This window comes from Leptinotarsa decemlineata, unplaced genomic scaffold, assembly GCF_025532065.1.
Source record: "Leptinotarsa decemlineata unplaced genomic scaffold, Ldec_3_MD MMD2_P_RNA_scaffold_14, whole genome shotgun sequence".
NCBI lineage: Eukaryota > Metazoa > Arthropoda > Insecta > Coleoptera > Chrysomelidae > Leptinotarsa > Leptinotarsa decemlineata.
The window spans coordinates 2,007,970-2,025,906 of record NW_027412528.1 but is presented as its reverse complement, the minus strand read 5'-3'; the positions used below and the strand labels follow the sequence as shown (position 1 = coordinate 2,025,906).

The following is a 17,937-nucleotide window of genomic DNA, read 5'->3' as shown; positions in this document are numbered from 1 at the left end:
GAAAGCTCATTTTGACTATTGAATGCTCATTCAAAAATTCCTTCATTGGGGAAGTCGATGCAGATTTGAAAATCAACAAAATAGAATGGAGAATCAGACACATTGTGCCGGAAGATCATCAGAAACTGAAGCTATTGAATCGCATCAATAAAAATGCGAATAATGCAAGAGTGAAGGTGGCTGATCGTATATGGGACTTCTATCACTTCGTGATACATCCTCAGATATATGGGCCGTGAAGACAACGAACAGCCTCGAAAGACCTTGATACATCATCATCGGCTTTCAAAGCACCTATTGATCTGAAAATATATCAAAAGATGTGACGAAATTCATACATGCGAATATTAATAATATTCGACTATCTCTAAACTCGGAAGTATACCCATATGAACGTTGGAATCTGGATTTTGAGAAGAAGTTAGACTCGTCAGCCTACTATGCATATGAAAACTTCCAACGCAGCTACTACGATAAAGCTATGAGTAAGCCGATGATGGATATTGGTAGCTTTCGCAACAATCCATTATTTATCATCAACTACTCCCACAAAGCCGATGCTATGAAGTCATCTACTGTCGACATCAAAACAGAATTCGAAACACGCAAGGTGAAGTTTCCAGCAAACACCAAAGTATATACACTCATCCTACACGATGCTGTTTTGTCCTATAATGCCCTAAATGGCTCTGTTCAGGCTGGATTGTAATGAGATAGACCCGTAATTCACGATATTGATAAATAATCAAACACTCAATAATTATTTTCTGCCTTTTATTTACCAAACAATTATATAGATATAGACAAACATGAATTGAAACATGATTTTATTTATAACGTACACAATAGATTTCAAATATTCACAACACCATTATTTGAAGATTCTTCCGCTTGTAGGTTGGGATTCTGTGGTTTCAATTGATATTTCCCTATGATATTCTGTGGTAGGTAGACGGATATGCTGTGAAGGAAATGCTTCAAGTCTGCTTCAATTATTAGCTCACAGAACTCATCCAAATTCCTGCTTCCATACGAATATTTATGGCACAGCTCATATTTCTCGCTGATCTCCAAAAGTTTTCGTACCTCTTCAGAATCAAAACATACACTTAAATCATAGTTTTATAAGTGGAGAGCGTCAAAACTCAAGTCAGCTAATTTCCAAGCCAACCGCCTTATTGCAGAATCCAAATTGACTGCTTCCGGCCACTCTTCAGCTGAATATTGCATCCACATGTTCGTACTCTGAAAATACATAAAATGCATTCATTAATTTGGAAATTATGTGGCAAAAAAAACACTCACTCGAAATTTGATCATGTTTGAAACGCGGGAGCTAATCCATATTTTACATTAATATACCATATTTCTACTTTCACAATCTGAAATATCGAATTTAACTACTGAGCGGGTTTTGGCACCGGAATAATACTGAGAACTTTGACCCATATATGTAAAAATGAATTTGGCTTTGGATGAATTCACTTCGTGAATCATATTTTCCGTAAAATGTTCTGTGACACGTTTTGGAAGCCATGATTTAAAAGCAGTATTATTTTCCTCGTCCAACAAAACTACTTGAATGGATTTACCATATCGCGTGGATAGCATCGACATCTCAATTGTATAACCTTTATCGATATTCAAAGATATTAAAGGCTTCTGCTCCATAGCCTCAGTTTGTTGAATTATTGCAGAATTGATCTTTTCGATATTAAATTTCAAATGATCCACTTCGAATATAGTGGAATTATGGTATAGAAATATAAAATATGTTCAACCGGATTGCTGTGTATACTCCTGACGTAATACTCTCCGTCACTTTGCAGCACTACTTTCACTCATCTATTAGAGTACGTTGGGTTATTCAAAATGAATGTGAAATGGTGATCCTCCGAACATTTATAGAACGTGAAAAACGTGAAGAAGAGGGGGGTACTTCTTTACCACAAGCTGTGCATAGACAAGCACATGATGAAACCCTGTACCGTGCATTCTCACACACACACACAAAATCTCATATGGAAAAAAAATCTGAACGATCCATGAACCAGACACTTCAAGGTCACATCGCCTTGACTTCACTAAACAACAACAAGAAGCAAATAGTACGTCATAGTAGTAAGGGGAGACTTAGAACCGGAAAAAAATTCTGAACGATCCATGCACCAGACACTTCAAGGTCACATCGCCTTGACTTCACTAAACAACAAAAAAGCAATTAATACGTCATAGTGGTGGGGGGAGGCTTAGAACCGGCTCAAATCTCCTACTCCGACCACACATTTATCCTTAATTTATGATAATACAAATCATGAAATTATAAAACAACAACATTGTATGTTTCGCTGGTGACTTGATGAAGAAAATAATTTGCATTGTTGAGAATGGAAAAATAAATTTGAAAAATATTTGATTCTCCACCACAATTCGGTGTGGAATTTTCTTACCGAATACCACGAAAGGTCAAATTAATATCCGGAAATTTCCAAAAATAATTTGACCTCTAGTGGTATTACTAGTGATAACCACATCTAACAGTTTACATCCAACAGTCACACTATTGGGTGTACACTACATCAATGAGATACAAATTTGCTAAGAAAGGAATACGAGTGCAATAAGAAAGAGAAATACGTTTATACGATTACTGACATATTCACGTCCATATATTGAAAGTCCCAATCAGTTTAACAATGAAATTAAAAAACTACATGAACTTCGCAACAACAAAGACGAATTTCTGAAGGTGTATTCATTTATTTTTCTGGTAACAGGCCAATGCGGCTATTTTCTGGGCAAGATATGACATTGAAGTTTCAGTAGGAGATTTGAGCTGGTTCTATGGCCACTATGACGTCACGTGGGGTGGATGACCTAGACCGACTCATGTGACCTTGAAAAATATGTCTGGTGCATGCCACCTTGAAAAATATGTATGGTGTATATGACCTTAAAAAATACGTCTGGTACATAGGTGGTATGTGTACATCACAGATTACAGCCGGTTCTGGGCCTCCCTCCACCACTATGACGTATTAATTGATTTTTTTTGTTGTTTAGTAACATCAAGGCGATGTGACCTCGAAGGGTCTGGTGCATGGATCGTTCAGAATTTTTTTCATATGAGATTTTGTGTGTGTGTGTGTGGGGTGGGTGTAACATAGTGACGTAATTACTTTTGATTGGTGTGTGTGTGACTTGTCACCTCACAAACCACAAGAGGAGACTAAATCATCTGTCGGTAACAAATAAGACAGATGGGTATCCGCGGCTAAGCTAAACAGTGGAGACGGGAGTGGGTTAAACAACTTAGCAAATTTCAAATAGATCTTAATGGGCGCCAGGTAAATTTAATCCTCCAGATACCCTAAGTAACTCACAATATCAATAACTTACCAATTAATATTGGAAATAAAAGATAAAGATCCCCAATATGATTTATTCAGTAATCCTAACTTACATGGATTAACCAACAACGCTTCTAAGACAACAATGCAATATTCACACTACTACGCGATGTTCAAATGTCCATACAAGAGCGCGGTGTATCTAACCACGAATTCAATCAGCCATAAATTACGGTAGTAACGACGCTCAAAAAAAACTACAATACGTCGAGTAAAACTACCACGAAAATTGAGTAGGTGAAATCGTAAATACTAGTATCGGATGGTAAGACAAACTCGTTTGCGTCGCGTGAGCTCAGGCGTAGGCGCATCGGTGTCAATCAGCAATCGTGAAAGGAAGAATATACCTCAATTTCCGTTTCACAAATATCTATGTCAATCAGGTATCAATAAACAAACTCTTAATCAATAAACGATAAACAAACACTATATCAAACAGGTATCAATAAACAGAAGGGCAAACAATTATTTAAATATCTCAGTATAGCACAAATTTTCAAATAAATCAATTATAACTTGCGTGCTCCTTTTGGGCCACCCGGTATATGGTGTTAGGCTACCCTGTAGTATGGCGGAGATGGATCACCCTGTAGCACCGGAGATGGATCACCCTGTAGCACCACCAAGATAGATCACCCTGTAGCACCGGTGGATCACCCTGTAGTACGGCGGAGATGGATCACCCTGTAGCACCACCAAGATAGATCACCCTGTAGGGCACGACAAGCTGGACCAGTAATGGATCACCAAATAAGATCCAGAAAGAAAATAAAGGAAAACAGGAACCCTTGACGAAGACAAAAAAAAGCAGGAAGAAAAACCCTACGGAAGAAAATTCTCAATCAGAATCAGATAAAAACAAGGTGAGATTCAACCCCCATTCAATAGGACTATTTGACTAATCAATACCCCTGGTATATTTTCATTTAGCAAAGTAGCAAGATAACAAGAGTATATTTTTGGGTGCCCTGTATAACCATATGACCCGTAAAAATCAAGAAAATTGAATGAGTGTTGAAACCTCTCTTCAATACTAATATTCATTTGAGATATAACGATGGAACCAGAAATTACTAAACTCATCAAAAACACATTTAATGGTAAAATTCTTACCCTGGCCAAGGGGTTTTCTATACGTTTCTTCGTGTGCGGTGCTCTGCACGGAAGTCCTACTGGGACTTGATGAGTGACTGAGGGCCTTCTGTTTCTTATGAATCTAGAGACGAGAAACGAAGGTTGTAGAATTGAAGAAGTGATATCATAGCTAAGATCACATGAGAGATGCGACAGTGATTCAGACATACCTAATTTCGGAAATCCTTCCACCTGGCACGAGTTCGGTAACCACCACAAATCCTCAAAAGAGCTTAAGTTTCAGACTGCAAATATCCACACCAAAATGACCAATCAGTCTTCCACTATACAATCCTGACTTGTAGAAATAATCCCCGTGAAGGATGGCACAAATACAACCAAATATATCCTACAATCAGTCTGATGGTACCCTTTGAACTCCGAACCAAGCTCACCGAAGGCTAACTTCCAAATACTAAGCGACTGCCACATCTGACAGCTAACCAGTTGTTGCCACAGTGCATCCAATCTACACTACAAGCACCAAGGGGGCGCTGTGCACAACATCATACATCTATCAATTCCTCCACAGCCACTTGAGACAATATCAACAAGTCCATAACCCATCAAAACTCCTTCTCAAAGCAATGCAACCCTAAAACAACCCTTGACAACTTGAGTAACCGATAAATCCTCCACCCGTGAACAACTGTAGAACTAGTTCGGTGTAAGTCGACGGAACGATACTACGAAAGTTCGGCAGATGTCAACCAACAGCTGTCTCTTAACCTTGTTTACGAATATTTACAAAATATATTGTTCCAACCTATTTTCAACTATTTACCAATCCTTATTCATGCGATGGAATAGAAACATACAAGGTAAGTCGCCACATCCTTCCCTTTCAGTACAAATATTAGAGCATTCGTATTATTCAGATTATTTACCGAAAATATCAAACAGTATTCAGAAACCCAGAGGTAACTAATATTGTTTTTCAGGCGATATGGCTCTAATATGTCAGTAAACCTTCTGGAAGTGATGAATAACAATCTATGCAAGAAATATTCTCGGAAAGGTATAGGGAATAAGGCAGACAACGGCTGAAAAAAATGATAGGTGAAGAAAACTGAGAAACAAACAATAACAACTATTTCAACCTAGCGAGGAATTTCGGATCTCCAACGTCGATTGGCAATAGGAGAATGCGTAAGTACTGGTCAAGCAGTTAGTCAGGGAGCATACATTTATTCTTATACATTTCAGGTATGGTTTTCTATGGAACGGAAGATTCCCATTACTATGATGTTAAATGAATAAAATGAACTTGTAACTGAATTACATTGTTAATATCCTCTGAATAAAGATCTTAAAAGGTAAGGTAGTGTTTTTGAAAGGTCACATAAGAGCAGTTTGATCTAGTGCTAAATTGAAACGTAACAACTTCTTTGAAAATGTAGGTTGGGCACACTGACAAACCAGATGTGTCCCTAGCTGTGACGAAAAGTTCGTCATCAATAAATGACAATTCTGTCGATTCCATAGTAAATAAACGAACAATATCTACAATATTTACAAGTAAATTTAGACCGTTACAGACTGAGAATGCACATTACAGGGTTTCATCATGTGCTTGTCTATGTACAAACATACGTCTGCATACTTCGAAGATCCTTCAAGTAATGAATGTTCCATGGGTGTGAGGCCACCAAGTTAGTAGTGGTGTGACGTCACAGCATCAACCGTTCAACGGTAAGAGAGCGAGATGTTCACTCCACGACGTGCGGCTGAGTAATGCGTATTCATCGGTGTGCCCTCACCTCTCTCGATGTAGTGAAGGCTGTGACGTAACGCATCGCTCTAGCCTCGCTATCGATGGTGACACGCAGACGGCCGAAGACTATGCTAACGTTTGCCCTCTCGGAGAGCGCAACGACCACTGCCTGTCCGTATCGACATCTGTTATCGCATCCAGTTGGGAGGTGGGCTTGGCTGTGACGTCAGGCATCTCTAGTGGGTAGCAAAGTAGGGTGAACTGAAGAGAGTTAAATAACGTGCATTTGTATAGATAATATTGTAGAATCTCGTGAAGTATTAATCTGAAAATTATCAACTTGAGCTGTGCCAAGGTATGGTTAGGGCGAATTGGATAAATATAACAATTGACAGAAATTCTCCCTATTATAGCAAAATTTGACCTCACATTTTCGCTTTGAAACCTCATTGAACTATTGAGGCCCGCGTCGGACTGCAAAGTTAAAGGTTCTAAAATAATTAGAGATAAGTAATGAGAAAAGAGTTCATTGCATGTATTCAAATGATTCAACATGAAACAAACCAATAAAGTACAAGTGATAAGAAATGAGAGTTCAGAGAGTGAATTCTTGTTGCTTGTAACTATCCAATGGAATTTGAGATCTGAATCTTGTGCAATGTTATATTCATGATGACGAATAAAAGAACAGTTATTATTTCGGTCTATTTTATGTACGGAAAACACTGAAGAGAGTGAAGATTTTCTATAGTTTGTGGCTGTATTTCTTGGTCCCATATGTCAAAAACTTGTCGATTTTGATATTGCACGTAGCTTTTGCATTCCGTATCGACCTTCACAGCATATGACATCAGCGTAACTATAACTGAAAAGTAGGATGTGCCCTCACTTTGATCGAAAATGAACTAATTCACCTGTCATTGCCAGAATAACCCGTCAAGTTTGGTTTGACTTTGAAATAAATGCAAGGTTATTATCTGCCCCACAACAGATGCGTAGACTCAACACATAACATTTTACAGGAGAACAGACTGACATTTCTCACGCATATGCATGTCTGACATGAACTAGGTACCACATACTTACTATATTTTTTCTTGAAATATAATTACATTACAATTTGAAGCAACATAGTAGATGATATTGACGTAACTTCAACTGAAACGTGGGTATCGCCTCACTTTGGTCTCTTTTTTTCCACACATTGGCAAAATCTGATGGTGAAGTTTGGTTCAACCTTGAAACTAAATATTAGGATTTTCTCGAGGGTCGAGTTTTCATGTATGCCGATGACACAACATTGTAACGTCCCCAGATCTGAATGAAATTGAGAATAAAACGAAACTAGTAATCAATGGATTCGAATGTTGGTGTGGAAACAATCATTTAATAAATAATGGAAATAAAACAACATTTATCCAGTTTTCAAGTAAGTATCAGCGCTCTTTCCGAATAAATCTAGGTTTCGAATCAATAGAATATACAAAATTCCTTGGAACACAACTTGACAATGAATTGTCTTTCAATAATCACATCGAATACTTGTGCACTTCTCTGAAAAACGTATTCTGCCTTCCTAACAATGAAATTAAATTTTTTGAGACATAATCTCTTGGATATATACTATGGTCTAGTGTATTCATCAGAAATAAATAGAATTTTTATAAGGCAGAAACGCTTCATCAGACTAATTTTTGATATTAAATACAGAGAATCTTGTAGGAAAACATTCCAAGACAAAACATTTTTTACATTACCATGCATTTATCTTCACAAAAGCTACGTTCATGTACATTCCCATTTGCTAACAAGAAATTATGAAATTCACTGTCATTAAACGAGACGGAGAAACGACTTCCATCAGGGAAAAATAAACCATAATGAGTACAGAGGTTCTCCACTTTATGCTGGGGCAAAATGTATTAACAGCTCAGAAGTGAAACAAATTTTCTCATATTCAAGAAAAAAGTCAAAGACTTTTTGGTAACAAGTTGTTTTTACTTCCTGATAGAGTATGAAAATAATATTTTTGTGTAACATGTACTGTTATTGATATAAGTGTTATAAGATAAAATATCTTTTGTAAAATGTGACGTGTCATATATACATTCATGTATCAAAAATGATGACTAAAATTTGACTTCGACTTCTCCGCCAATGTCATGCTAGATGGAGATTTGTAGACATGTAGTGTCAACACTTGACATTTTACAGGAGAACAGACTGATATTTCTCACGCATATGCATGCCCTACATGAACTTCCGCATGCTTAAAAATGATGTAATAATTAATTATGTTACACTACGTATTTCTTTCCGAAACATAATTTATTACAAATCTGAAGCCATATACTAGATGATACTGATATGATTTCCACTGAAAAGCAGGTTTGTTCTCACGTTGGTCTGTTTCTCCCCCACCATGTCAAGATCTGACAGAGCAGCTTGGTTTGAGTTTGAAACTAAACGTGAGTTTACTCACTGCCCAGGTTATGCTAGACGGAGATTTGCGGAGTTTCCAAAAGAGATGCGTAGGGTCATGCCATTTTGCAGTATAATAGATTGATATTTCTCACACATGCATATGCTCGCCTAACAAGAACTTTCACGTATTGCAATACAATCTGATCATTTGAAATTCAACACTATATTGCAGTATCTGACGGTGGATTGTGGTTTGACTGTGAAAATGAATACAAAGTTCATTTTTTGCGAAAATCATGCTAAACGGGGTTTGGAAGTTCTCCAAAATAATGTATACAGACACACCATTTTACAGCGGAAAAGACATATTTTTCACACCTAAATATATTCTCGACATGAACTTTTTACATGTCGTAATACACAATGTTTCAATTTGAAATTACTATCTTCTTCTTAAAACCCAATATTATTCAAGAATCAAGCCGATATTCCATATGACGTAAGCGTGTATTCAACTGAAAAGGAGGTATTTCCACACTTCAACCTGAAAACTGATTCCTCACCTCCACCATTTCATGATCTGACCTTGAAGTTGAGTTTGATCTTCAACTTGACTACGTGGTCATTTACTGTCGATGTCCTGCTATACTGGTTTGTGAGTCCCCAAATATTACATAATGCACACATTTTTCGTACATACCCACGTATGCTTCACACCATGCATGCTTATGCTTATGTTTTAGCATTTGTCTCGAGAGAATTCATCTGGTTGAAACTGCAATGATTCTGCAACCGTGTTAGAAATCACACGTTAAAAGGTAAGATCTCGTTAGTCCTCAGCTCGCACAGGTTTTTCAACTTCTGAGAGTTGTCGTTCATATGGGGGCGACAACTGATTAACGGAAAAACAGATTTTAAACAGAAACAGAATATTTACTTGCGGCATGATAAAGATACAGTAATGCAACTTGTCGCTATCGAATTGGGTACTGTAATTGCGTGATAAACAGTTTCACTGTTGTTCTTGTAAATATAGTGTTTCAGACAATATATCATCATAGAAATTAATTTTTCTGATATACTATGATTCCATAAGACATGTGTCACAATAACAGATTTTATTCATATTCATATTCATATTTGGTCACATTACTCCTAACGCAAAGTTCAGTTATTGTTGAACCTGCTTCTACAATTTTGAAAAATGTTTGCTGATGTGATGAAATATATCGCATCTATCTTGAGCCTCATAATAGATGTATACAAGGAGAAAACAGTGAAGGATGTACTTGAAGAGTGTTATAAGGCTTCTAAACGAATAAAAGAAGATCTGAAAAATACTACTACTATGGGTGGGAAACAAAATCTACTAGCATTCTTCGTCGATATTACAACACTACGTAATCAGATGAAATTTGAGATGAAGAAAGGAGCATGCCTGATTAGCCGGAAAGGGACAGCCTCTAATCGAGTACATTGGGATGATTCAGAATCAGCTTTCAATTCACGTATCCGGACTGAAGTAATTAGTAATCTCAAGCATAAGAACCCTACCTCATTTTTGATCGACTGTAAGACCCTTTTTGTGAGACTTATTCAAAATGCATTGAAAATGGATGCATTTTCAAAGGTCAATATGAAATTCGGTGGAGAGTTTGAGGTTGTCAAAGGCGATCGAATCTTCAACGAATATAAGTATTTCTCAATATCTAACGCATCCATCCATAGTAACACTGATGTGAATATGTGGTTTGAGGAACATGTTATGGAGCCAATCATAATGAACTTGGAAGAGTTTCAGGAACGTGACAGAGGTTAGACGTTGAAAGCAGTAGATAATTTGGGGGTTACCGTAAACAAATTTGTGCCGCAGAGAGGTTCATCATACATTGAACTGCCTTCTAAAATCAAACGAAAACTCATGATAATGCCTGCTTCGGTTGGGCCATTGTTTCGGCGTTGTATCCAGTTTCCCATGGACAACATTCAGATCATATCCTATCTTATCCTGAATATTCAGAAGTTCTGAAGTTGTAAGGTATTCACTTTCCGATGACAATTATTTAGATAATCTCTCAGTCAATGTTTACACGTTGAAACTTTTTAAATCTAAGTATACTGTAATACCGCTAAGATTGAGCATGTATGTTATATGCGAATTAGCGTCTCACACGTATTAAATTACAAAGCGATAACAGCTTCCTGCTAAAAGTGCTAATTGTGCAGTATCAGCAAGATGAACACTTGTGCTCCAGACAAAGCAATTGCTGACACTGTTCAAATATTGTTTTTCATACCAAACATATAAATAGACCCTGCGAGGTCAGAAATATGTTCATTAACTAAGAAATCATTCTCTAGTACAGTTCATATACGATTCATATCAATTACTTATTCAGTTAATGTTCCAAGTTTTTCACGTTAAATTCAAACATTGTAATAAAGTGTTTATAAAGAAATAAACCAATTTTTAAAAAAGTGAATTGTGAAAAACAAGATATAACAAATTGGCTCAGTCGGTAGGATTCCTGAACGTTGCTAGAACAAGAAAATTCTAACTGGCAGCGGTGGATTCCAATCCTTCAAGGAATCAGAGATCCAAGCCCTTCGAGGAAGCAAAGGACCGAGCCCTTCAAGGAAAAGCAGAACCAAGAGAACCCGAGGAGTCATCACTTGAAGAAAACCACGGAAGGAACACCTAGTGAAGCCCCTGGTGGAAAACTTCGAGAACAAGACGAATCACCCATGAAACAAATACTGTAAGTCAACAAAGATTCATCTCGTTTATTGTATTGAATTTTATTTCATTGCAATAATCATACGGATTGATTATTGGCTTATTGTAAAACCAATTGTTGATAATTGCACAGATCAATTATCATCAAAATAATCGTACTGTTCGATTATCTCAGAGGTATTGGGTATTGCTATTATTGATTTATTATAGTTTAGTTTAGTTTAGTTTAGTTTTTTTATTGGTCACAAGTACACCACAGTGAATCGATTAATTGAGCGATATGCCTGACAACGAAAATGCCCCTGAACCAATCCCTGAACCTATTCCCGAAATTGAACCATATAAATTGTCGGAAATATTTTCGATCGTCCCTGAATTTGAAGGAGGCCGAATATTTGTAACAACCTTAACAAATGCTTGCGATTGTGCATACCAAATGTCAACTCGCGGTCAAAGAAATCTTCTGACAATACACATTAAAAACAAACTTCGCGGAAGAGCTGCCCAACTGATAAGCTCTCGAAACCCCGAAACATATCAAGAGATAAGACACCTACTGAATTTAAACTTTGATGTTACCCGAGATCTCACCTCCTTAATCCAAGACCTGCAAAGACTAAAACAGCTACCAAATGAAACCGCGTTGATATTTTTCAACAGATTACAAGTACATAACGCTAAAATGCACGCTTGTATTCAAAAATCTACTCTCACTGCTGATCAAAAAACAGCTCAATCGAGACTCATCGAAACCATGACACTTAATACACTACTTACCGGACTTGAACCCAGACTTGAACCCAGACTAGGACAAATCATACGCGCTGGAAACCCCAGAGACATGCTGGAAGCACATATGCGAATCAGGAGAGAACTCCAACTTTCGTATTTCGAAAACCAAAAGCATGACAAACATAACCAACCGAAAAACAACATTTCCAAAAGACCCCAACAACCTCAGTCTTCTAGAACGTGTAACTTTTGTGAAAGCTTTGGTCATATGTCGAACGAATGCCGCCAAAGACAACGACCACCAACAAATAACACAAATTCTTTTCAAAATACGAACTTTCCGAAACCAAATTTTCCTCAACAAAACCGTTCTCAAACGAATTTTCAAACCAATCAACAAAGACCACAATTTCAAATCAATCAACAAAAACCACAATTCCAAAATACCCCACCTAGGCCAAATTTCCAAAACCAAAACCAGAATCGTCCCTCAGTAATTCAACGCAACCCCCACTCAAATCAACAAAGAACACATTACGTTAAATATGAAGAATCACAACCTCTCCAAGATTATAACACAGAGTAGCCATTAAAATGACTATTATACTGATAATGGTCAATGCCCGCAAGAACAACTTGAACGGTACGATCAATACAACCAATATGATCAATACAACCAATACGATCAATATGACCAAAATGACCAACACGACCAATATATAAACAATCCAAATATCTCAGGATACCAGGATTTTCTTTCACTTCCAACACAACATCACCCTCCAGATTTCAGTCAATTCCAAGATATAACATCGGACATTCAAACCCAAATCCAATCGATGAACCTAGAAGATTATCACCCCGATCTGAACTTCCCGGAACAAAGCTTCATGTAAGTTCACTTCACTCCATGAATTCAAAAAACGTATACTATATCAAAGACCTTTCAAATACCTTCAAAATTTTAATAGATACTGGTGCAGAAATTTCGATATTCAAACCAAAAACTTGTGAAAAATACCTCTACCGATTCCCAGAAAATGTAATAGTCCAGGGAATCACGGGCCAAAAAGTTTTAATCACTGAATCGAATCTGATCAATTTCAAAGATAATGATCCCCACAAAGTCTATGTTCACAACCTTGATATTGAATTCTGGAACATTATTATTGTATTATTGATCTAAAAAACAAACAATTAATTACAAATTTCAAAACAGTTCCTTTGTTCAAAGTTATAGATAATGAAGTAACTGAGAATTCGAAACCAAACCAAATTTCAATTGAACTCAGAACAGAAAGAATATTCAAACTCAAAAGTAACTTCAAAAATACCGACGCTATACTGTTAGTGCAAGAAAAAGATAAAGTCAGAATACCAAATGCTTTAGTAAAAATTGACAAAAATGGTGAATTTTTGACATCCATCATAAACGCCAACGCAATCCCCAAAACAATCGATTTTTCAGACCTTATTCTCGAACCAATAACAGACTTTGAATCAATTTTGAACTTTAACACCTCTCACGATGGTTTAGAACAAATTGACAGAAATCAAGAGATAAAAAACCAACTCAGACTTGACCATTTAAACCATGAAGGAGAACAAATGATAACCGAATTATGCTTAGAATTTTCTGACATATTTTATCTTGAAGGCGACAATCTCACCTTCACAAATGAAATTAAACACACAATCGAAACTAACAATGCGAGACCCGTGTTTACAAAATCTTACAGATATTCTCATATTCACAAAGAAGAAGTCAAAACCCAAATTTCCAAAATGCTTAATCAAGGTATCATTCAACATTCGACATCCCCATGGTCATCCCCTGTTTGGGTAGTACCGAAAAAGCTAGATGCTTCAGGAAAACCCAAATGGCGTGTTGTGATTGACTATCGAAAACTGAACGAACTGTCAGTAGCCGATAAATATCCGTTACCCAACATTTCCGACCTGCTAGATCAGCTTGGAAAATGTCAGTATTTTACCACCCTCGATCTTGCGTCAGGATTTCACCAGATGGAAATCGACCCAAAAGACGTTCCAAAAACAGCCTTCTCTGTTGAGAACGGTCACTATGAATTTGCCCGTATGCCTTTTGGATTAAAGAACGCACCATCCACATTCCAAAGAGTGATGGATAACATCCTCCTTGGCATCCAAAATGAGTGCTGTCTTGTATATATGGATGATATCATTATATACTCACCAACGATCCATGAACATATTTCAAGACTGACAGAAGTGTTCAAAAGACTAAGAAAAGCCAACTTGAAAATTCAGCCTGACAAATGCGAATTTTTAAGGAAAGAAGTCGCTTATCTTGGACACGTAATCACGAAAAACGGCGTTAAACCAAACCCCTCCAAAGTTGAATGCAACCAAGAATTCCCCCAACCAAAAAACCCAAATGGAATCAAATCCTTTTTAGGTTTAGAAGGTTATTATCGATGCTTCATACCAAATTTTGCCAAAATTTCCAAACCACTCACAAAATTACTACAAAAAGATACCCCATTTAAATTCGACTCAGAATGTTTGAAATCATTCAACGAATTAAAATTAGCCCTTACTTCTAGTCCAATTTTGATTTATCCCAACTTCGAAGAACCTTTCCTCTTAACGACAGATGCTAGCGCATTTGCAATAGGAGCTGTTCTTTCACAAGGACCGATAGGAAAAGACCTTCCAATAGCATATGCCTCCAGAACACTATGCAACGCTGAATCAAAGTACTCTACGATTGACAGAGAACTTTTAGCGATTGTATGGGCTGTGAAACACTTTCGACCATACCTGTTCGGAAGAAAGTTCAAACTCATCACTGACCATAGACCCCTCACTTGGCTTTTTTCAATAAAAGACCCAGGTAGTAGGCTAGCACGTTGGAGACTCAAATTGGAAGAGTACGACTACGAAATAGGGTATAAACCTGGCAAAATAAACAAAAATGCCGACACCCTATCACGGATCAAAATTAATCACTTCAGAGAATGTGTAAATTTTCTCGGAAAACTTACGATACTCGCTTCAAACGAAATCGATGAAACAAACAAACCAACAGACGCAGAAACACAAGACACAGAAACACAAGACACAGAAACACGAGACACAGAAACACAAAACAAAGAAACACCAGAACACGAAGAAACCCCCTTCGAACAAATTTTACAAGAATACGAAAATTTCAGTCACTTATATGGAACTCGATCCCTGATTGACTACTCAAAAATCAAATTTGACAATTCGCAACTTTTAGACAAATCACATAAATACATCCTCACTTTTTCTGCCAAAACAAATTAGAAGATCTTCATCATAAAATCATAGATGACATATTCGAAGAAAATGTCAAATTTTACAACGATAGAATCAATATTCTCTCAAGTAAAACCGTTAAAGACAGAAAATATTTCATAATTGCTCTACCCTTCGATCATACCTCAGCAGTGGAAATTCTATTCTTTATCCTTTATAAATGGACATATGAAATAGACGTTTCCAAAACGTACTTTGTCGAAAATTATTTGGATTTACCAATTTTGGAAATTCTTTCTTTCATTTTCGCTGAAAAAGAAATTGAGATAACAGTATGCCAAAATCTAACAAGAACTCCCGACGAAGACCAAATTCCCATCGTAATGGACCAATGCCATTCAGGAAAAAATAATTTACATCGAGGAATTAACGAAACGGTTAGACGCGTAAAAGAAAAATATAATTGACCAAATTTAATCAAAGACGTAGAAAATTTTGTAAAGAACTGCGAAACTTGCAAAAAAGCAAAAATTTGCAGGCAGAACCTTAAAAGCCCTTTAGTAATTACAGAAACTCCGAAAACACCATTCGAGAGAATAAACATTGACATTCTTGAAATTCCCACAAAAAACTATATACTTACAATTCGAGACGAACTCACCAAATTTACCCAAGCTTACCCAATTGAAAATAAATCAGCAAAATCAGTAGTAAACACTTTACTGCTATACTTTCAACACTACGGAACTCCACTCAGAATTCATTGTGACTTCAGTCGAGAATTCAACAACGCCCTACTGAAAGACCTTTGTACACTTTATGACATCAAACAATCATTTTTTAGTGTGGACCATCCGCAATCAAACGGTTCCTTAGAACGTTTTCACGCGACCCTTCTAGAAATGATAAGTACAAATAAAATCGACAACCCTGATGAACACCCCTTAGGTATTTTACCATACGCAATAATTTGTTACAATAACACCAAAAACAAAACACACGGATTCACCCCTTACGAACTACTATTCGGACACACCTTTAGTAGACCACCCGAAACTCAACAACCAAAAAGAACTCATAACCAAGTACATACGAGATTTAAATAATAAAATCTCTTATTATTATAAAATTGCTCGTCAAAGAACACAAGACCAAGAAGAAAAATCCAAAATTCGATTCGACAGAAACGTTGCACAAAATATACCTGAGTATAAGGTAGGAGACAATGTTTACGTTAAAGAATCCCAAATTAAAAATAAACTAGAAAACAAATTTAATGGCCCATTTGAAATTATAGAAATCTACCAAAACTCAGCAATGCACTAGCATTGCTGAGTTTTGATAGACTACGACCTTGTACTGAAAATTGATTTCATTTTCAGGATTCTTCTGCAGCAACACACACAACACATTCCCAATACTCCGTTCAACCCATTAATAACACAATAGAAATGTTTCTTCACGAAGAAAGCACTTTGAAAATTTCCAATGATAAATGGACTCTTCTCGTCTACAAAGACTTGGACTCCATAGAATTTGCCTTAAATAACAACAACAAAATTTTGGAAAACATGCTATATACTTTTGACCAATCAAACCCTAGAATGTTATCCTTCAAAACCGAAGTGAAAACACACATTAGTTTATTGACCCAAATATCTGACTCACTCGACTTGAAATATCGAGAAATATTTGCAGACACCCAAAATTATTATAAAAGATCCAAACGAGGATTAATCAATGGAATAGGCACCTTCTGGAAAGCCATTACTGGTAATCTAGACTCGTCAGACGGTGAATATTACAACAACTGTATTAATAAACTCACTCAAGACGAACACCAATTAGAAAACCTTTTGAAAAATCAAATATCGGTGACCACATCAGTAATTAGAAATTTCAACACAACTATTCAAAAACTCCAAATCGATGAAGAAACCTTCAATCGAGATATCAAGCAAATAGAACAATCAATCTATAACTTTCAGACGATCTTGCATATTATGAAGCACAATTGAAAACATTGGAAATATGTGAAACATTAATGGAAAGCTATCTTTTCTTGGAATCAACTCTTGATGACATATTGAATTCAATAACATTCGCTAGATTGAAAATATTTCACAGTTCAATTATCACTCCTAATGACCTAATGAACTCACTTCAGGAAATTTCTCAATCACTCCATAAAAACAATCTACCTTTACCCACAATGCTCTCACATGTTGCTCAATATATCGAAATCATCGAACTTGAAGCATATCAAGTGGACAAAAAAATTGTTTTCATATCAAAAATTCCACTGGTCGAACCAGAAACATACACTCCGTATCGACTTTTACCAATACCAATTCCAGATGACCGAACGGGACTTCATCACATATTATTAACTGTTCAAAAATATATTGCGAGAGATGACGAATCCTTGTTGTACATTTCACTTCAAAATTTAGAAAACTGTTAAACTCTGAATCATGGCGTAAGAATCTGTTCCGATCTACTACCCTACCCGATTGATAGCG

At 36.6% G+C, this 17,937-nt stretch overlaps 1 long non-coding RNA gene across 1 annotated transcript; it reads right to left on the bottom strand.

Annotated features, from left to right (window-relative positions):
• Positions 1–3,821: 3,821 nt before the first annotated feature.
• LOC141482783 (uncharacterized) lies at positions 3,822–6,079 on the bottom strand. Its single transcript, XR_012465721.1, has 2 exons — positions 4,524–6,079; positions 3,822–4,232 (listed from the first exon to the last, which is right to left on the bottom strand). It is a non-coding gene; the product is annotated as an uncharacterized lncRNA (long non-coding RNA).
• Between the last annotated feature and the right edge of the window lie 11,858 nt (positions 6,080–17,937).